This window comes from Triturus cristatus, chromosome 6 (genome assembly GCF_964204655.1).
Source record: "Triturus cristatus chromosome 6, aTriCri1.1, whole genome shotgun sequence".
Lineage (NCBI taxonomy): Eukaryota > Metazoa > Chordata > Amphibia > Caudata > Salamandridae > Triturus > Triturus cristatus.
In genome coordinates this window covers 1437644576-1437666685 of record NC_140589.1, presented here as the reverse complement: position 1 = coordinate 1437666685, position 22110 = coordinate 1437644576, and positions in this window count along the sequence as shown.

Genomic DNA, 22110 nt, shown 5'->3' with positions numbered 1-22110 from the left:
CTGTCCCCTGATGCCAGGTACACAGAATATTACCCCTGAGATGTGAATGCCCGCGTTGCACGCTGTAACTAGGTCATGTGTGTGTCATGTGTTCCCATAGGTTTGCTGTAGGTGTTTGGTCAAATGCATCTGCAGTTGCTGCAACCAACATGTGTCTGTGTGTAGATGGGCATGGCACACTGTTACGCACACCAGCCCACATGTGTAATCCGACGTAAGGTGTGTATGTATGCATCGACACGGAGTCTCAAAACAAGGCCATATCTGCATACTCTCAATGTATGTGTGATCAGTCTGGACATGTACTCCCTCATGGCAAGGTGTGTGGACTGTCCTTTTTCGATGACATGTGACCTGTGCATCTAGTGTTCCGCAACCTGTCTGGACAATGAACATCCTTCTTCTGCACATATGTGGATGTCTGTCACTCCTGTAATGCGTCTGCCTGTTCACTTACACTGGCCCACAGCTAGTTTCATGGCATGGCATATTGAGGTTGAGAATCGACGTTTGTAGCTGGCTCTTGGTAGGAGTGTCACCTGCTTGGCATACGTGTCCAGGGCATATTGCACAGACCTGACTCTGTATGTAGCATATGTGTATTGCCTGTTGAACATGTGCTCAGTACATTGACATTGGTGGTGTACTGTACTCACTCTTCGTTGTCCCTTCAAATTCACTGCAGGGCTCCGCCTCTCACTCGACCAATTCCGGACTTGGCTGACCTGAGGGAACATGACTGTATACGCCGCTACCGCTTCCCCCAACAGTTGATTGAGGACTTGACGACACGGCTGGCACTACACCTCCAACCGCTACACAGGTATCCTACTGCACTGACACCCAAGATGAAGGTGTTGGCAGCCCTACATTTCTTTGCCACGGGTACCTTTCAACATACCATTGCTCACGTTGGTGGCATGTCCCAAACCATGTTCAGCCATGTTCTGCATGATTTTTTAGAGGCAATGTTGGATCACCTGGATGAGTTCATTAAATTCCCAACTCCTGAGCAGTTGACAGGTGTCAAGCGTGAGTTCTATGCCCTGGGAGGGATTCCCCATGTCATTGGGTCCATAGATGGAACACATGTGGCTTTGGTACCACCACAGGCACAGGAGGTAGCGTATAGGAACCGCAAGCATTACCACTCCATTAATGCCCTTGTGGTGTGTCTTGCCAACATGGTGATTTCACATGTCTGTGCTCGTTTTCCAGGATCAGCACACGATGCCTACATCATGAGGCGTAGCAGGGTGCCTGAAATGATGCTGCAGCTGCGCAACGAACGGGCCTGTATTGTTGGTGGGTATACTCTGTCAGTCCTGTATTTAGCGTCATCTTCCTGTCTTACTGCTTCTCCTGACCCACTTTTGTCCATGATGTTTCCATGTAGGGGACGCTGGCTATCCCAACATGCCATGGCTGATCACGCCTCTCCGCAACCCCAGCGCGGCTGCCGAGCACCGCTACAACAACGCCCATGGGTGGACCAGGCGAGTGATAGAGAGGACGTTTGGCCTCCTGAAGAGCCGATTCCGTTGCCTCCACAAGACCGGTAGCGCACTCCCATATGCACCGGTGAAGGTCTGCAAGATCTTCCTCGTGTGCTGCATGCTGCACAACATGGCAGTGGAGAAAGCTGTGCCACTCATCCTGGATCCAGATGAGCAGGAAGATCCACCCGTGGAGGACGAAGGGCTTGGTCACGAGGCAAGTGATGTGGAGGAGGAGGAGGCGGTAGAGGACATCCGGAGTCGGCTCATACGCAACTTCTTTGCTTAGTGGTGAGTTCCAGTGTCTGAGTGTGCACGCATTGGGCCGTGTGTGGCATGTGTTGCAATGTGTGTGTCCATCTGCATGTCTGCCAGGTGAGTCAGAGGTGTGTTTGGATGTGTCACTCGAGTGATGGTGCAATAGATGAATGTTTTTCCAGAGTCATCATTGTCACCTAGCATGTTGACAACCTTATACGTGTCGAGTACATGCACATGCATGCGGATGTGCTTCTTTTGGCTGACTTCTGGTGTGTCTCTCATCCACAGGTACTTGCGCATGCTGTCTGCTGGTGGCATTGATGTGCTCCTGCTATTCCTCATGAACACAGCAACATGTGCAGAATCAGCGTTACATGCACGGACAAGTTTGAAAATCTCCTTAGGGTAAGGGATGCAGCACGGCTTTTTGGGTGTGGTATTTGTTTTGATTGTGTGTGCACTGCTCCTGTTCATGTTTGGATAATTTGCATACATGTAGAATCACCATGGGGCACATGACATGGAGCTGATTTGATGGTCAGACTTGGTGACAGTCATCTGTAATGGTATTGTGGATTGGGATGAAGCCATCAATGTGTGTAACACTGCCCTCGGAAACATACAGGTTGCACCGGGTTGACATGGTGTGTGAATTCCCCATTAGAGGCTCAATGGAGTATAGCAGCCTCTCCGTGAGCAGCAGGGGGTGTTTAGCTGTAACCCGTCACTTGTGTGCCAGTTCTATGGATTTCCAGCATCTGTGGTGCAAAGGGGGGTGCCAGTGTCGGTCCCACATGTTCATCCACATGACCTGTGTATGTGTTGACAGAGTTGCATTAGCATTTCGGCACACATGACTAATAAAGGTGTCCCTCTGCCTCCAAGGTGCCTCATCTCTGTCAATGGTGGTCTGTTGTCACTGTGCATGCGGCATGTCTGGCAAAGTTATCAGAGATAGTGCATATGAGTCTATGTGTAGAGTAGCAAGATGCAAGCTGTTTGTCAGGGATTAGAATCTGTATTGTGCATGATGTCCATGGCTGTGTAGGTATTGTGGCATGTCAATCTCCACGACGTCCACTGTGCTGCATGTGCATCCATTGTGTGTGTGTGTGCCATGTTGAACCAGACATTCCTTCCTTGATATGCACCTTTTGCATAGTTCCTTCCTGAGATCCTTGTCTTTGTGTGCAACTTGTGGCATTGTTTTCTTGACATGGCGCATGCTGCTGCAGGCCCTGCATTATGCACAAGATCCCCAGTTCCATCCACCACAAGGCAAGAGAGACCATCCCCCAGGTCAACTATGACATCCGTGTCTAATCCTACCCTGCACTCTACGGACATGTGCGTTGCAACTCCCATGATACTTGTCCACATCCAGGGTGCATCTGCACAGCTCTGCTTCTACATCCGGTGACCAGGCCACATCAACATCCAACAGAGATGGGGGGAATGGATCACTGCCAGCTGCAGGATGACCTTCTCAATCCACGCACACACTCAGGATGCAGCCCACAACCACAACACAACCTTGTGGCACTGTGATCCAAGACCCCATTGTGCCATCTCCATGCATCCAACCTTGGCCGGCCCACCATTCTCCACATCCACCTGACTCAAGCATGCAGGCCATGGTTCTGCCACCTGTCTACACATACCTGGGAGTAGCACCCCAGGACACTCCACATGATCCCTGACCTCTGCGCATGACTGTTGCTCTTCTAAATAGGTCTGTGGGCACAGTTGTGCGGGCACCCCCTCAGTTGGTTGGGCCTATCACGGGTGAGTATGGTGCTCAATGTCTGTATTGGATGATACATTGTGACCCATGTGTGTCCTGTGCCAGACTCAGACCCCAGGGTATGGATGGTTGGAGTTACTTCAGAATTCAGGCATGGTTTGACTTTACAACACACACATGTAGTGGAATAATGCAAAATGACGGCATCATCTCGTGATTGTGAAGATTTTTATTGGTGGTGGGGTACGTGTTTGGGGGGATGACAAGAGGTGCTTGGCTGGAGTGTAGAATCCAAAGTTTACTGGGGGAGTTGGTATCCTTGCCATTGGAAGTCATCAGAGTCTTTGCCACAGTCTTTGTCAACATTGGTCAGACAGTGACCAGCAAGTCCATGTGGCAGAGAATGTCATTTGCTGATGTGCTGCTGTTGGGCCAGAGGGCCAGGTGCCAGGCCAGGTGACCTGGGAAATGGTGATGTTCCGCTGACTCTCACGGTCTTTTGCGTGGACGACCCACCTTCCTGCGGGGACCCTCAGAAGCAGGCCGTGACGATGCTTGGGATGCTCCGTCGGATGAATCCTCCTCCTCCTGATCCCTCCCTGTGGGTGGTGATGTTCTTCGCCTGGTGGCACAGGGAGGGTTGCCCATGTTGTCGGCAATCCGACGGAGTACACGGGTCATTTCCGTTTGCACCGCCACGAGCTCAGCCTGTCTTGCCTCCATCCATCCTTGGTGTCGCTGTTGACTGGCATATTGCTCGGCCTGCATGTTCTTGATCTCATTGAGGGTCTCCACTACCTGGCTGAGGCCCCTGGTGTCACGCCGGTATGTGTCGAGGATGTTGCTGACGTGTGACATTACCGGTTCCTGAGCCAACTGGTCAGGTTCGCGCCTCCGCCGTCCTCCACTCCCACCACCCCTGCCCACTTGCACCTGGCCTGCCGTTGTGGGCACATCGGGTCTCCGGGACCCCTGAGGGATGACATTTGCGGTGTCGCCTGCCTCCTCCTGGGTGCCCGGAGAACCTTGTCTCTCCTGGACAGACTGGCTGTGTTGTTGTGTGCGGGCAGGGCTCCTGGGTGTCTCCTGGGATGTGGCAGGAATGGGGGTGGTGGTTGGCACAGTTGTACCTGACGCAGGTGCTGCAGGTGGTTGGACACCAGAGGGGCCAGGTTGGTCTGGGTCATCCACGGAGTGGTGAGAGTCGTCGCTGCCGGTGGGGTCCTCTTCACGCAGAGCCTGGTCCTGTGAGTCTTCCCCCCCAGTGTTGGGGGGAGATCGATGACGTTGACCTGTGTGTGAGAGAGACAATGTTAATTGTGTTACATGCAACATCCATGTTTCATTCATTTTTGAGTTGGCACAGTTCCTCTGGGTGGTTGGAAATGGCTTGCATTCCTCTCGCAGTGCACTTGTGCATGGGTATGTCCCTTGGCCACAGCTTTCGACACTTTACCTATGTGTGACACAATCTTAGTTGATGCATGTTTTTGGAACGCAGTCAGCAGTGTAGTGAGCGGGCATAGCAAGCCATGCAGAGCCGCCTTACGTGTTGCACTGTACGTGGCAAAATGGTGTTCTTTCCATGCTATTTGAGAATGCAGGTAGGTAACTTAAGCATTTGTGACAGGGTTCTAACAAACACAGTGGGTGGGTATACTGGGTGTAAGGTTAGGTTTGTGCCTGCAGCACGGATGTACTCGTGCACAGATTGACACATGACCCAGTGTTTATCAAAGGAAAATGGGGGGGTTCACGCACTGCCAAACCTTGTCTACATGCACACAGTCCACCTGCTGACGAGCGGACATGGCCACACCACCCAAGGGTGATTTGGTCTCCCTCTGTCTCCCTTTCTCCCTCCCTCTGTCACCCTCCTCCCTCTGTCCATCTCCCTCTGTCACCCTCCTCCCTCTGTCCATCTCCCTCTGTCAACCTCCTCCCTCCGTCCGTCTCCCTCTGTCTCCCTTTCTCCCTCCCTCTGTCACCCTCCTCCCTCTGTCCGTCTCCCTCGGTCAACCTCCTCCCTCTGTCCGTCTCCCTCTGTCTCCCTTTCTCCCTCCCTCTGTCACCCTCCTCCCTCTGTCCGTCTCCCTCTGTCTCCCTTTCTCCCTCCCTCTGTCAACCTCCTCCCTCTGTCCGTCTCCCTCTGTCTCCCTTTCTCCCTCCCTCTGTCAGCCTCCTCCCTCCCTCTGTGTGTCACCCTCTTTCACCTCAGCCCAGCTTCCTGGGCACACACAGTTGGCAGGTCTTTCAAAGGCCATTGGCTTGTTCATGTGGGTTTGTTTCTAATCTCCGGGCACCCATTGGGCGGAGTGTCTGAGTCTGCGCTGCTGCTGTGGCGGTGTGTGCTGACACTCTTCCAGAGTGATGCGTCTTCATTAGCTGCTGTTATGTGCAAATTGTGCCTTCATACCCATGTCATCCTGCAACGCGGCCACCATTTGCAGGCAACACAGTACTGTGTGGGGACACACTGTTTGTATGGCTGTGCCCTAGGCCATATGGGCTGAGGGCATTGTTGTGTGCTTCAGAGTAGGGGTGGGCGGAATTTGCGGAATTAACCTTCGCAAATTATCGCGAGAATGTTTAAAATTATCGCAAACAAGCAGAAATATCGCAAAGATGCGGAAGTTTTTTTCCGGCATGTTCGCGAGATTTTCTGCATGGTTGCGGGTCGCCAACTTACCCATGTGGTTGCTTGCGGGCGCGGCCATCTTGTTTTGAGTTGTTCTCGCGGTGCATGATCGCGAGAAGAAAGACGTGATCGCGCGACGCATGACGTCACTGCGGGCGCGAACTGTCGCGAGACAGCGCAAATGGCTAAAAACAATACAACATCTCATGGAGAACGCGACCGGATCAAGAAAACTTGTCGGCGAACGCAGGGATTCAGGTAAGGCGATCGCGCACGCGCGAGAATGTATCATTTTACAGCGCGAGCAAGAAACAAATTATCGCCAAGCTGCGGAAACCGGAATTTTTGACATTTTCGCGCTCTCCGCGGAACGCAAAAATGTCAAATTATCGCAATTTCCGCGAACGGAACGAAATTTTTGCCCAGGCCTACTTCAGAGTTGCTATGTGTTAGTTTTGGGGCCCACCCTCCCGGCATCGGGGACATCCTGTCTTGTGTTAGTGTTTTGTGTGGCCTGTGACTTGGCATGGCCTTGCTTGGTGCATGGGGCATGGAGGTGCTAGTGGCATGTGTGTGTTTTTGGAGTGTGGTTGTGTCCGGTGCTGGCTTTGGGGGGGGTTGCGTGCATGATTGGGATTTTGGTTGTGTATGGCGTCCCCCCCATGTGAGGTGAGTTGTTTGTGTACTCACCAGGGGCTGGGACTCCTTGTACTCCGTCTACTCCCACCGGCGGCAGCGTGGCCATCACCTTCTCCTCCCAGGGATGGTACTGTACCAGTCTGCGGGGCGGCCCTCCTCCAGTGATGTTCCCCTGGTTGTGATCGTCCGTCATTTTGCGGCGGACCATCCTCCGCAGATCGTACCACCTGGCTTGGCACTCATGCCTGGTCCTTCTGGTGGCCCCAACAGCATTCACAGCATTGACAATCCTCTGCCACATGGCTGATTTTTCGGATATGCTGGTCCAGTCTGACCAATGTTCCAAAGAGCTGTGGCTCGACTCTGACGATTTCGTCGACAAGGACCTCCAGCTCCTCCTTTGTGAACTTTGGATTCTTGTTAGTGGGCATGGTGTGGGGTGTGGGTGTGGATGGTTGTGGGGGTGTTGGTGTGGATGGTTGTGGGTGTGTGTGTGTGGTTGTTAAGGTGTGTGTGTGTGAATGTGATGAGGGGGTGTTTGTGATGGTGGTTGTGTGAAGGAGTGCAAGTGTAAGGTGTATTGATGGCTGTAGTATGGTGCAGTGCGTTGTCTCTGTGGTCTGGCAGTAGTGGATCTGTTGCAAAGGATCATGGTTTGTGTGTGTTGGGCCTTTTTATTGGTCCATTTGTGGGTGTGGCTGTGTTTGAACTTGGGGTGGGTGTGTTATAAGGAGTGGTTGTGTTTTGGGCCTCTGTTTAGCTGTTTGGCAGTTGCAGGTCAGTGTATGGGGTGTATTTGGGCTTGTTGGACATGTTTTGTGGTGTTGTGTGAATCGAATTGACTCTCCTTGTGTTGTTTTGGTTTGTCCTGGTTCAGTACGTGTGTTTTTGGCATCTGTACGGTGCGTACATGGGCCATTTTGTTGTACAGTGCTGTCCTTTGCTATGACTTAGTGCGACTCGTACATGCGTGATGTTGGGTGAGGGTGCTGGTGTAGGGGCCTGGGGTAGGGTGCGTACAGACACGGGCAGGGTGTTGGTACGCTCCGTACATACACGGGTGGGGTGTTGGTACGCTCCGTACATACACGGGTGGGGGTACGCTCCATGGATACATGGGTGGGGGTACGCTCCGTACATACACGGGTGGGGGTTCGGCGTGTACATGCACTGGTGGGGTGTTGGTACGCGCCGTACATACACGGGTGGGGTGTTGGTATGCTCCTTACATACACGGGTGGGGGTACACTCCATGCATGCACCGGTGGGGGTACGCTCCGTACATACATGGGTGGGGGTTCGGCACGTACATGCACTGCTGGGGTGTTGGTACGCGCCGTACATACACGGGTGGGGTGTTGGTACACTCCGTACATACACGGGTGGGGATACGCTCCATGCATGCACCGGTGGGGGTATGCTCCGTACATACACGGGTGGGGGTCCGGCGCGTACATCCCGGCGGGGGGGGGGGTGTTCGGCACGTATGCGGGCACATGTCTCCATGGTTGCTATAGGAGTTCGGTCCGTACGGTGTTTTTTCCATACGGTTGTAAAATCGGAAGGACGGGACGGATCGTACTTGCGAGGTCGGACTTCATATTTCCGATTCGTACGGTAAATCGTCCGGGGATGTGTCGGACACATTTTCCGACCCAAGGACGTGTGGGGAAATTTTCACAATGAGATTCGTATGGACTTTTTCCCATACGAATCGTACTTGGCAGTTTGTACGCTACTTGTACGATTCGTACGGAAAAAAATCCAGATACGATTCGTACGGGGAAAATGTTTCCAGGATCGGAATCGGCCCCATACTGTCTGGAACGATTATTGTCTAACAGGGGATGTGCACGTCACTCCCTTACCAGGGCTTTTGTGTTTTTTATTTTTTTTAAAGTGAATACCAATTTCGTTGGACAAATTCTTGTCTTTCTTAAGCATGGAATTTGCATTCTTAAATGGGTCTAGAATTAGAGCCTTCCACTCCGTTTATCCCCGCAGTTTCAGACTTTCAGAACTCATAAGAAGATTCATCAGTTTCCTCCAGGGCTCGCCCCGGGGCTACCATATGAAGTGTCAACAGCCATCGAGCTTCCATCGGTTATCGTTTCCTTGAGGCCCCCGTCCCTGGCACCTGCTGCCCCCTCGATGCCAAGAAGCATACGAGGCCAGGGTCAAATTCAGATTTGAATTCCAGATTCCGACAACTTCACAAAAGATCCTGTTCAAGGGCAAGAAACTTGAAGCATCTGACGTGGCATGTGAAATATTATGGGGCAGATTTACAAGCCCCGTGCGCCACTTTTGCGTCACTTTTAACATGGGAAAAGTGACGCAAAAGTGGCGCAAGGGGCTTGTAAATCTGCCCCTATTTGTTTAGGAAGCTGCGCACCAAAAGGGACCCGCCCCTGTAATGACGTCAGTGACCGACGCCCACTGCTCACTGCATCCCTTCATCTCCTGCCTGTCTTCCCTCTTCATCTTTGGAGCAGTGGGATGCTGTATATCCACCCCCTTTGTCAACAATGAAGAAAGCAATGAGAAAACAAGCATTGGCATAGCCAATAGATCTCGCTTTTGGGACCTTATAAGTATTTAGTTATGCAGCACAATATCCTTGGTGCAACAACATCAACCGTTGCATGGCTAAACACTTATAAGGTCCCCAAGGCGAGACCTATTGGCTATGCCAATGCTTGTTTAACTTCCCATACTGCTTGTATTCTTGGCTGTTGATCTGGTATTCACGAAAGACAGCATGAAGAGTCATTCAAAAGAAGCCACATTTTCTGTATTTTTCAGCTTTCAAAAGTAAATGCAGACAGGAAACAGTGTATTCTGTCAATATTTATCTGTTAAAAATCAGTAAAACCTAACACTTTTCCAACGTGTTGGTGGTGGAAAGAGCACACCGGTCCCTCGCTCCACGTCCTGTCCCGGGGGCGCCTCCGTGCCTAATCATTGCGAGACTTCTTAATTACCGTGACAAGGATGTGGCCCTCCGCCTTGCGAGAGAGATGGGCACTACTACATACCAGGGGCTGGAGGTCCCGTTGTTCCCGGACTTCACGGTGGCTGTGCAGCAGGCCCGGCGTGAGTTTCAACAAGTGAAGAAAAAAACTGCAGAATAAGAAGATTCAATATGCCATGAAATACCCTGCACGTCTCAAGGTGATGTGTGGGAGCAAACCACAAATCTGCACGACTCCGAAGGAAGCTATGCAATTTGTTAAACAACTGGAGCGACGTAGTAAGGCTGGACTGGCTGGTGATGATGCAGATAATGACGATTAGCGCACCATTGCAGGTCGTAAGCTAATTCTGTTTAATATAGATGTGTACGACCACACTTTAGATAATCGGTGCTCCTATCGCATCGGTGTGTGGCCAGAATGGCACCTGCCTGGTGCACCAAGTGAAGAACTGTACTGTGTCATGTTACTATGTGGAAGGGGGTGTGTTGGACATGTTGTGTATTGATGGGACGACTTTAAATGATTATAAACATGCCTGAGTTGCTCCACTGGTGGTAATGCCAGTCATAGAACTGTAAATGCCCATAAAGTGATAGGTTTGTTATTTGGTGTAATATGGGTGGCATGGGGCAATGTGCAAGACTCTAGTTGGTTTGCCTGTTTTGCAATGCTTAATTGTCTTCCTGATCCCGGCGCCCATAGGTAAGACCACGCTATATAAATGGACTACTGCTGTGTGTTATGTTGCGCTGTCTCTGTTGATAGCTGTAGATCTGTAATTGGACGCCTAGCCACTATCTTGACATCCCGGGACTATTGCTGGGTGTATTAGATTAGGACGTCCGAAAGGTGGATATGCTGGGGGAATAGTAGACTTGCCCCGACCCCCCCAGGTACCAACATGGGGGTCGATGGCCAGCTGGTGTCCCCCATTAGGGTACAACCCACACAGTTTCTAATGGTTCGTAGGCTGTGAGTGGGCTATCTACTCACGGCGGGAAGGGTGGGCGAATTTGTTTGTGATCTTGTTTGTTTTGGGGTACCTTAGCATGATTGGGATGCTTAAGTGGGTGGGGGGCTTAGTTGGGGGATACCTCTGCATGCTTGGGGTGCTGGGGTGGGTGGGGGGTTTCTTTGCAGGGGTGTTTGAATGTGCAGCTGTGCAAATAAGGATACATAACTGTTGCTTTGTAATCATTTGTGCCACATGGTCTGATACTACTGTTACATGTAATGTCTCAGCAGAGTAGGTAATGGCAGAGATCGGGAAACTTAATTGGCTCACTTGGAACATCAGGGGTCTAAACAATCGAAAGAAAACTAGGCAGGTCTTGGCGTATCTGGATCTCCATAACGGACATGTTGCTCTGTTGCAGGAAACTCATCTCAGTGAGCATGCCGCATCTACTATAGCCAGAAAATGGTCTGGTGCACGTTTTGCCTCTTCATATTCCACGTATGCACGGGGGGGGATGGTGTTAGTTAAAAAAAGTATCTCCTTTGTTAGTAGTCATGAAGATATAGATGGTAATGGCCGATATGTCATAATGCAGGGTAAGTTGTGTGGTGCCTTGATTATGATCGTGAATGTCTATGGGCCAAATATAGATCATCCAGAGTTTTTTAAGTTGCTATGGACCAAAGTAGATAGGCTACCGCCTTCTGCCTTCATATGTGGGGGGGATTTTAAAGTTGTGTTGAACCAAGCGAAGGATCAACACTCTAATGTAGATCCTGTTATTAAAAAAGCTGCACAGGCGGTTCATGATGGTATACATGATCTATTCCTCACGGACGTTTGGAGGTTGCGCTATCCTAGGGTGCGGGAGGGAACATGCTATTCATATACCCATAATACATGGTCACGATTGGATTACTGGCTCACCACAAATGACATCAATGCATGGACTTCCAGGGTGGTGCATTTACCACGTACCTTCTCTGATCACGCGCCAGTCCTGCTTACCATGCAGATCCCTACATACACTCCAGCCCCATTTCAATGGAAACTGCAACCCTCGGCATTGCTAGATCCAGTCTTTAGAGAAGGGGTGCATGACGCAATAGAACACTATTTCACTGATAATTTGGGCTCGGTGCAGAGTCTATGTACTGTATGGGAAGCTTTTAAGGTGACTATCCATGGGGAGTGTATAGGTTTGCAAGCAGGAGTGCTCAAATCTCTGCATGATTCAATGAAAACGATTGAGCAAGATCTGGTGAGATTAGAACGGCACTATGAAGAAGCGCCAGATGATGCTACATTGGCAGCCATACGTTCGCGGGTTACTGAATATAATGAGCTGGCAGAGCAGGAAGTGCGGTATCTGTCACAGCGCTGTAAAGCTAGGTACTATGGTGAGGGTGACAGACCGGGGCATGCGTTGGCTGCTAAACTTGCAGAACCTTGGGCAAGGCATTGCACAGTGCAGGTGATTTCAGAGGGAGACACATCGTATTCTGACACTGCAGGTATTCTTGGTCAGTTTATCACACATTACAAAGATATATATGGGAGCAAGCCCACAGCTAGTGAAGACGAGATAGCATAATATTTGGAAGACGTTGCTTTGGTCTGGCTGTCAAAGGGCCAGCAGGATTTCCTTATGCATCCGCTAACGGCCGATGAACTTAGGGACACCATTGCATCCCTGCCCAGTGGTAAAGCAACAGGCACTGACGGACTCCCAGCAGAGTTTTATAAAGAATACATGGATGTTTTGCTACCCCATTTAGCGGGCATGTATGATGAGGCTTTTGAGCAACAGAGGCTTCCTGCCACGCTGAGGGAAGCCTTAATTGTCACGTTATTAAAGATGGGTAAGTCGCCTGATCGGTGTGATTCATATAGGCCACTGTCGCTTATGAATACTGATGTAAAGATCCTAGCGAAAGTTTTGGCGACCCAGTTACGTCTGTTGCTACCAGTGATGGTGCTGCCAGATCAGTCAAGGTTTATCCCCACCCGTTCTACGGTGCACAATTTGCGTACACTGTTTGCTGTAATGCATCTTTTAAATCCTAAATTACCAGCTGCTGCGGTCCTACTGGTTGCCGCAAAGGCGTTTGATTCAATTGCCTGGACTTATATGTTTGAAGTGTTGCATCGAATGGGTGTGCCGTATTTTTTCCCCAATTGGATTACATTGATTTACATGGACCTGGTAGCCCGAGTGTGTGTAACCGGACATACATCTGACGCTTTGGCAATCAAAAGAGGCACTCGACAGGGCTGCCCCTTATCGCCCCTGTTATTCGCGGTTGTGTTAGAACCTCTGGCCTGTGTGTTGAGACAAAGACATGCGGGGACAGCACTGCGTTTCTTACAAGGTCCGTTAGCGATATCCATGTATGCAGATGACATGGTCTTATATGTGAGTGAACCAGCACAACATTTGGAACAAGTGATTCACGAGTATATCCGATTTGAGTGGTATTCTGTCTTAGCCATTAATTAGAACAAGTCCATAGTATTTTCACTTACAGAATGCACTGAGCAATTTGAACTTAATTACCCCCTAGAGTGGACTACCGACCCTGTTAAGTACCTGGGGGTTTGGATTCACAGGGATCCAAAAGAAGTTATAAGATCTAATTATGGTACAGCGATATCAAAACTTGAAGACCAGGTGGCCCGGTGGATAAGGTTGCCTCTGACGTTTGCTGACCGGGTCGCATTGATAAAAATGGTGGTGCTGCTGAAATTTTTGTAACTGTTTGTAAATGTACCTATTATTCTGATGCAGCACTTCTTTGCTACACTACGATCATTGCAGATCACTCTAACATGGGGGGGTAAGAAACCACGGGTTAGCTGGGAGACCTTAACAAAACCTTATGGGATGGGCGGTTTTACAGTGCCTGACATGCACCTCTGCTATCTATGTGCACAGGCACAAAACGCCTATTACTGGCAAAATGCACCGCCATTCACGTCGCATGTTGTGGTCGAAGCTGGGGCTGTGCACCCGATACCTTTAAAAGCAATTATTGTGAATACACATACGGTGTTTAAGCGGGATGAGATAGACACAGTACAATGTACAGCCCGTGCATGGCCCACTTTGGGGAAGCGTGCTCAACGACTTCCGCTATATGCACCAGCTATGCCTCTACTGCATCATACAGCACTCTCTGTGACAGGTGAGACTGGCTCCCTTAGGGTACTGATCAAGGCTGGAATGCGGAATGTAGGGGATATATTTCCCGATGGGACATTTATCAGCTTGCAGGACTTCTTAAAGGATGAGGTGAATGTTGCTATGTTGACGTTTGTTTACACTAGGCTGTGATCTGCCATGCGCGCCCTATACCTATGCTTCCATGAGGAGCCCTCAACATTGGGTGCTCTGCAGCTCATTTACACTGCACATTCTAAAAATAATTAATCTCGCGTTTGTACTCTGCCTCGCAACTAGATGAAGGTGCTGTTGCAACGAGCTCTAGGGATAAATGGAATGCTATTCTGCCGCAGTCACTTACGGATGATGAGTGGGAAGAATGTTGTGGAATGACTGGTCGTTTTGCGATTAATGGTAATCTCAAACTTATCCATTATAAATATGTTCATCATATGTATTATACACCAGCGCAGTTATATAAATGTGGTTTGAGAGAATCGCATTGTTGTAGAAGGTGTGGTGTTGATAACGCTGATTTTCTACATTTAGCATGGGCGTGTCCTAAGGTGGCTGCTTTTTGGGGAGATGTGGTGACGGCCCTAACTGAAATGGTGGGTGAAGCAATCGAATGTGATATCAAGTTGTGCCTGTTGGCTAACGTAATGAAACTTCCGTCTAGTACTCGGAAATTGGTGGCAATGTCTATACAGTTGGCCAAACGTAGAGTTGCGTTAAACTGGGATGGACGACTGGCCCCCAAGCTGGCACAGTGGTTGCATGATGTTGCCTAGTGCCGTGATCAACTCACCTGTTATGCAGAGGAGCTCCCAAGTGCATCTAGACCACGTGATGTGTGAGGTTCATTTACGGCCTACATGTTAAATCATACTACTGCCTGACGCTCTTCAATATGTGCACAAAGTTGATATTGATGGATTGTGCTGACTCTCTGCTCTTGTGTTGTAAGCCGTCTATGTCCTGCTTTTTATAATCATAGTCATGAATGTGGCATGGATTGTATTCATACTGAACAGCTGCATTGTTGTTTATGTTTGAAAATTCATAAAAAAAATAAAAAAATCAGTAAAACCTGAAAACTGGGAGTCTTACGTACGTGCAATTCACTTGGTTCATTTTCACTGCCTTTTACATATACATTTCTCAGATATCTTCTGACAACAACTGTTCACATTTTTAGGTTGAGCCTAATAGTGCAATCTGTCTACTTGCAAAATACTTATCCTGGTATTACCCTGGATATACAGGGGATTACACTTTGCCCATTACTTTCCATTGGTTGACTTTATTGTCAGTCTCACTTGCTGGCTTATTAAATGGCTTTCCTTGTCCCGACTTGTCCATCTTGTGTTTGCCTCTCTCCTGGAACATATCCTCTTTACCATCTCTCTGAGTGGCTAGCTTCTTGCATTTTACTGATCACTTTTAGGGAGCTACTTTTCTCTCTGAGAGAAAACAAGCAAGCACGAGGGACTGGGTGAAAAGTAGTATATTGTTTCCACAAGTCTGAGGAATCAGGGTTTGTTGTGTTCTGAGGTTGCCAAAAATGAATCTCTCTGATAAAAGGAGATTCCAGTGGCACTGTGAGCTAACTAATGCAAAACATAGGCTAACATATTCGGCGGGGGTGTACAGAGTCAGTCTGCCACCAGACCCACAGTATATGTTATCTGTAAACAGCGCAGGTCCTGCATGAAGGGTACTATAGGAACTACACTGCATGGCACCCAACCGTTTCGTTTGGTACTTATTTAACAGTAGAATCTGCGTAGCTCAGTCGTGCTTAATCTCAGAGACCCTACGTAAAAAACCAGAGACGTCTGGAGTGGGTGCGCAAAAAACTCCGCCACAGTTGAGTACCCAAGATATCCTATTTATTGGCTGTTGGTCGATCAAGCTTGAAGGAATTTTCCCAAATTGTGCATAAAACCTTATCTTAATTTCCTTGGACAAATAGTCTGTGTTCTATACACAATGGCTAACGAAGAAGGAGCTTTAAACCCAATAAACCAGGCACTTAATCAGTCTGAGGAAGACAATGCCAATGCAATTGAGATTGCAGCCAATGTAAGACACACATTGACAGTTAAACTCATCAAACATGGGTTACCACCCAGAGGAGGTGTAGTAATATTCATGATAGAGGCACACGAAGATTTCAAAACAGAGGTATTCAACTCATGGATTACGTTCCCAGCAGCGAATGCCATAACAAAAACCTTTCATTATTTCAAACATGAAGAAGTTCCAGGGGTCTACACTCCGTCTGAGGAGATTGAGATTCCGCTTACTTACAAGGAACATATTTTCTGGTTTAATGGCGCACTACCCCACACAAGAACAAAAGCAAGGCTTGGTCCGTTAGGAAGACCAGGAGCAACATGGCCAATATTAGTGACCAATGCACCACATCCAGACATTGACACAATGCCACATGATGAACTACTTGTTCAACACAAAGAGTAGATAAAACTCTACAGAAACATGACACATTTCATCTTGAGGACACTCGCGGTCCAACCAACAGTAATTACACCAAATGTAGCTCCTACACAGAGCACAGGTGCTAAAATTACGCCACAAACATTACACGCGGTAATGGGCAAAGTGCCCACAAAACATGAACAAATTCCTTTCTGGGTAGCTCAGAAAATAACCCCGTTAGAAGCAGTACTCCCAAATACAACACCATTTGAAATACACAGAATGTTAACAATCTGCTTGCCCATGGGGATTACACCACAGTTAGAGGATTACACCTCTTGGGGTACAGTCTTTGCTGCCATATATACCAGAACTCATGGTATTTCTTCATTAGCAGTAATACCAGATGTATTAAGACAAATACAAAATGAGTACGGAGCAGAATCTGCCCTAAACTTAGGGATGAAATTATTAAATAACTATGACCAAGTATCAGCCATGATACTAGCTAATATTAAGCAGCATCAGTGGCAATCCGCCAACGCCTTCGGGAGTTCTCTCCATTAGAACAGGAGAATGAACTACCCAAAACAATTGAAACTGCGTATGCAGAGTTAGGCAGGGATAGTTTGGGGGAAAAGCTTTAAAACCTCAGCTACAGGGCCGTCCTAAAAAGGACACTTCTAAGCAGACACCTACTTCTTCTAAAAAGACATGGGATAATAAAAAAGAAAACTAAGACAAGAGATCTCAGTCCCGAGGTAGGTATCCTCAACAGGAGCACTCTGAAAAGAGGTCCAACATTAGGAATAGGGATAATATTGGGAAACCTGACAGGTATCAGCATACTGATACACGTTCCTCTCATTCCTTTCAGGGCTCGAAGAAACGTCCGAAAGAGAAGGACGGTCAGAAAATAGAGAGAAGCGCACACAGTCCAGATACAAGCAGCGCACTCAAGACTTTACTTCTAAAAAAGAAGGTAAGCAAAATCCCAAACCTTAATTTAAGAAAAAGAAAGTTGCTGGTCTGAAAATCAGACATGCCCAGAATTCTGATGACACAATTTCTGAACGGGGAATGGGCTCTGACGATACTAGACTGCGCGGCAGAAGTAACAATAGCTCGCCTGAACCTGAAGGAATTTCTGGTGACAGCGGAGTTGAATGATTACATCACGGTGATAACACCAGACACCAGGGTGAGCGTCCCACATAGGTTATATGAAATAACACTCCGGATGGAGGGAGACAAGCCCAGGAAAGTAAAAGCTCTTTATTGGAAGAACTTATCATCTGGTTATGACATCCTGTTAGCAGAACAAGATTGGCCACGTGCATTCGTAATGGAGTGCCCCAGGGGAAAAAGCATACTTTTTCCTTCATTTGCCAACCACGTTCCCGTTCACCTTAAATATACATATGCACAGGAGTGGGCTGTAGCTCAAGCTCCAGAATTGTACAAAAATCACACTGGGTAGGCTGAGAACTCAACCTACCACATAATCCTGTTAAAAGTCTCACCTACTGCTCAGAGGCAATATCCAGTGCCGACTTTTAGGCGGTGCGAGTGGTGCCACCACACCGGGTGCCAAGGTCGGGGGGGCGCCATTTTTGCTCTGAAATCGGCACCAGTCGCACTGCCCACAAGCCTGCACTGTTGAACACTGTTGTCCCTCTTTCTTTTCCACAATGTTAATCTTCATAGAAATATAAGAGAGATAACAGTGTTAAACAGACCAGGAAGCACGTTTTTATGCCCACCCTCATGCTGCAGTAAATATTTGCTTTGCTTTTGGGCCAGAAAATAAAATAAAATATTTTGCGTGCATGTTCGGGTGTTTCATTTAATTGATCTAGCCACATAGAACCGAGTTCTGCTCTCTACTCGCACCATCAGTATGGCTTCATCCCGCCTTGATTAAAACAGATATTCTAGGCCAGCTCAATTTTGTGCAATTCACTTTCGGTTTGTGAATTGAAACAAAGGAAGTTGTAGGCAGGGCTGGCTCTGTGGTGGTGCAACATATATTATGGTTTTAAAAGCACCTGCTACTGCATTCTTTGCCTCCAGCAATTGTCAGGCAACAATAAACATGTCACGATCACTCCGGTGATTAATGTTCTTTCAGGAGAGAGACTGGAGTTTTGTTTAGTGGAAGTTTTGATTTATCGTAAGGTAGCACAGAGGGTTAATATGCCTGCTGCAAAGAACATGTACCATGCACATCACAAAGACCATATCATGTAAATAAGTCAGTAGGTTACTGCTTTTATTAGAAAGATTCCTTTGATACTTGCAGTTTATAAGTTAAAATCCTAATGTAGAACAGTGATCAATTAACTGTCATCAAAGAGCTGCATGAAAACTGCATGGTATAGGTTAGAGCATTATGATTTTCTCCCCAGGCTTTCATTATCCTAATGTTGCAAAACTGGTTCATTTGTGTAGAAATCAATTCTTATTATTAAAAAGAACCCCCAACCACAGTGTTAAGTTTTATATTCTAAGTTTGTGCTTCTTCAGACCAAGCACTCTTAAACTATACTGCCTATAAGTATGGATTACATCACTCCTATTGTAGTTCTCTGTCTTATGTAACGTTTCCCATACAATGATTTACACATGTTTACTTGATTCAGTGGCTTAGTAGGGAGTAAAGGGGGGGCGGTCTGCCCCAGGTGGCATGAGTTTAAGCAGAGGCAGACTCCCCCTCTCTTACCTGCTGTCTCGAGGCGGCAATCCCCCCCACTCATCACTTGGCCATCATGGGGATGCAACCCCAGTGACCGCCATGGGCAGCCAAAGGGCTAGCTATGCCCCTGGATTGATTGTCTCTGTGTAATATGTGTGATGTAAAAGGCTCTGACACCCTACACTGGTATCAGTGGTGCTATAAAACTAATTTAATGAATCTGTGAGAGAGTAGTTATGGAGACTTGAGGGGCACTGTTGAAGGGTGGTAGTGAGGGAATCCCTGGCAGAGGTGGTCATTGGGGGGCACCAACAAACTTTGTCGCACAGGGCGCCACCAGCGCTAAAGCCGGCCCCAGCAATATCCAATAAAGCTAGAAGCTAAGAAACAGGTCAGGGAGATCTTAGATCAACTTGAATACCAGGGGTCATTGAAAAATGTACCTCTCCAATGAACAATCCTTTGTTTCCCGTCTCTAAACCCGACAATACATATTGTCAAGTTTTAGATTACAGACACTTAAACTCATGCACAAAGACATTTTCTGTCCAAAATGCACATAGTGCACATAATGAATACCATTATGCGCAAAGAATACAAAACCACACTTGATATCTCGAATCGATTTTTCGGCCAAAATATAGCGCCTGAAAGCAGGTATCTGACTGCATTCAGTGCGTTAGGGTCACAACGACAATTTTGTCGACTAGCCCAAGGGTATAAGAATAGCCCCAGTGTATTTTCAGCAAGAGTAACAGAGTTACTTCTAAAATTTGATGAAGAAGCGTTGTCCTATGTGGATGATATTTATCTGACAGATGACGACTTAGAGAGGCACTTGACCAGGGTAAGAACCATTATTATGGGATTTGCCACAGAGGGCTACAAATTCAACTTTAAAAAATCGAAAATAGCCCACCTCAATGTCCTATTCTTGGGATAGGAGCTGTCAATTGAAGGCAAAAGTCTGGCAGCTAACGTTTTAGAAAAGTGTGCGCTGCTCCAGCCTCCAAAATCATTAAATAATTTACAATCAATACTAGGATTCCTAAATTTCGGCAGGACATACATTTTAGATTACGCACAAAGGGTAAAACCTTTCTATGACTTAATAAAACCTGACTTTTCAGCCGGAGATTGGACACCAGAACATACTAATATTCTTTGTTTACTCCAGGAAGACATGATTGCTTCCAAACACGCGTAAACGTACGCCACTTAGTGATCCGAATAATTGCTGGTCAATGCGGGTAGACTTATTTGACCTTTAATGAAGGAGAAACTGTACCAATCGCTTACAAATCACACCTGTACACAAATGCAGAAATGCGTTTCACTTCAACAGAAAAAATACTGACAGCTGTTCAGACTGCTGTAACAAGAGAAAGAGCACTGGCTCAGGGAAAATGCATTATTGTCGTAACTCCAGTACCAGCTTTAGAAGCAGTTACAAAGGCCAGCATGCCAAATGCAAAAGCGTTACATCCAAGATGGATACAATGGGCTAATTCTCTTACTGCAACAGACGTTGAATACAGATTTGATCCAAGTTTAAAAACACAAGCATTCCTGCAATATGAACAAGAATATCCTCTACCTAATGAAATCTTGCCTCTAGAACGATATGAATATATTATTTATACTGATGGATCTGCGCAACCGGCCATAGGAAGTAAGCAGCAATATTTTTCGGCGTGTGCTATCATTAAAGGTCGCATGCGTGATGGCAAGTTCCATCCTAGTTGCACAAAAACGCAATCTCGAGGAGACTGCACGGCTCAGTTGGCAGAATTAAAAGCACTAATACTGGCACTTGTAAATACGGATCACGAATTCCCCACACTAATCGTGTGTGATTTGTTTTACTGTGTACAGTTGTACAATGAGTACATACAGCATTGGCAACAAAACGGGTATAAGGACGCAAAAGGTGGCACAATTAAGCACAAAATGCTATGGGAACAGGTAGCAGAGTTGAAAGCCGAGCTACCGAGGACTCACGTGATCCATACACTGAGTCAACAACGTGATAGCGTTCACGTTGAAGGGAATTCATTGGCTGATGAAGCAGCAAAGGGGGCTGTTCACACGGCTTCCGTAGCTGCACTGACTCGTTCAAAGATGAGAATAGACAGAGATATTATGGTAGCTGTTATAGCATCACGCAAAGGCAGCACAGCAGTACCTAAAAGATTTCCACTCAAATACTCCTACAAGTTAGATGCACAAAACATTCCATTTGCTCAGATTCCTGGAGTGGGGACTAGAGTAATACCAAATATGGATCATAGGCAAGGTTTAATACTACCTGCACACAAGGATTTGGGCTCTGCGCACAGGTGTTACAGCGACTATTACTTTACTGAAACAGCGCTATTGGTGGCCAGGGTTAACTAAGCAAACTAAAGACTATGTCTTGAAATGCGACATCTGCCAGCAGATGAAAGGCTCCACCGTTGCACGCCCGGCACAGACGCCATTACTAAAGTCAGACAAACCTCTCGCATGTGTGTACTTGGACCACTGCAGCCCCTTACAAACAGACGGGCTTACAGAAAAATCATGGTTGCAGTGGACTCATGCTCGAGATTCCTATGGGTATGGCCTCAGCGTTCGGCTGATGCTCGAACTGTTATAAAAGATTTGCGAGTCTTTATCGGCACATACGCAGTTAGCACCTTACATTCTGACCGCAGCACTGTGTTTAGTTCTCGGGCTTATAAAGAGGCCATGGAAGGAATGAGCGTAGCATTGCGGTTCTCATCTCCGTACCATCTTGAGGGAAATTCAGGACTTAAAGCAAACTTTAACAGCTAGGGTATTAGGCAAGGGCGGTAGTTGGGTCACACACCTTTATGGGGTACAGAGGGCATTAAACAACCAGCCAAGAAGCTCTCTAGGGGGTGTCACTCCATATGAGATCCTCTTTGGGACACGAATGATGGTACCTGATATTGATTGTGAAGGTGCAGTGGCGGATGAAAAACCATTTGATATCCATGATCGTTTGGCTGTTTTACAGGATCTAAATGAATTCAGGACAAAACAAAGCAATGTCCATCTAAAGCAGACCGCCACTGAGGAAGTCAAGGTAGT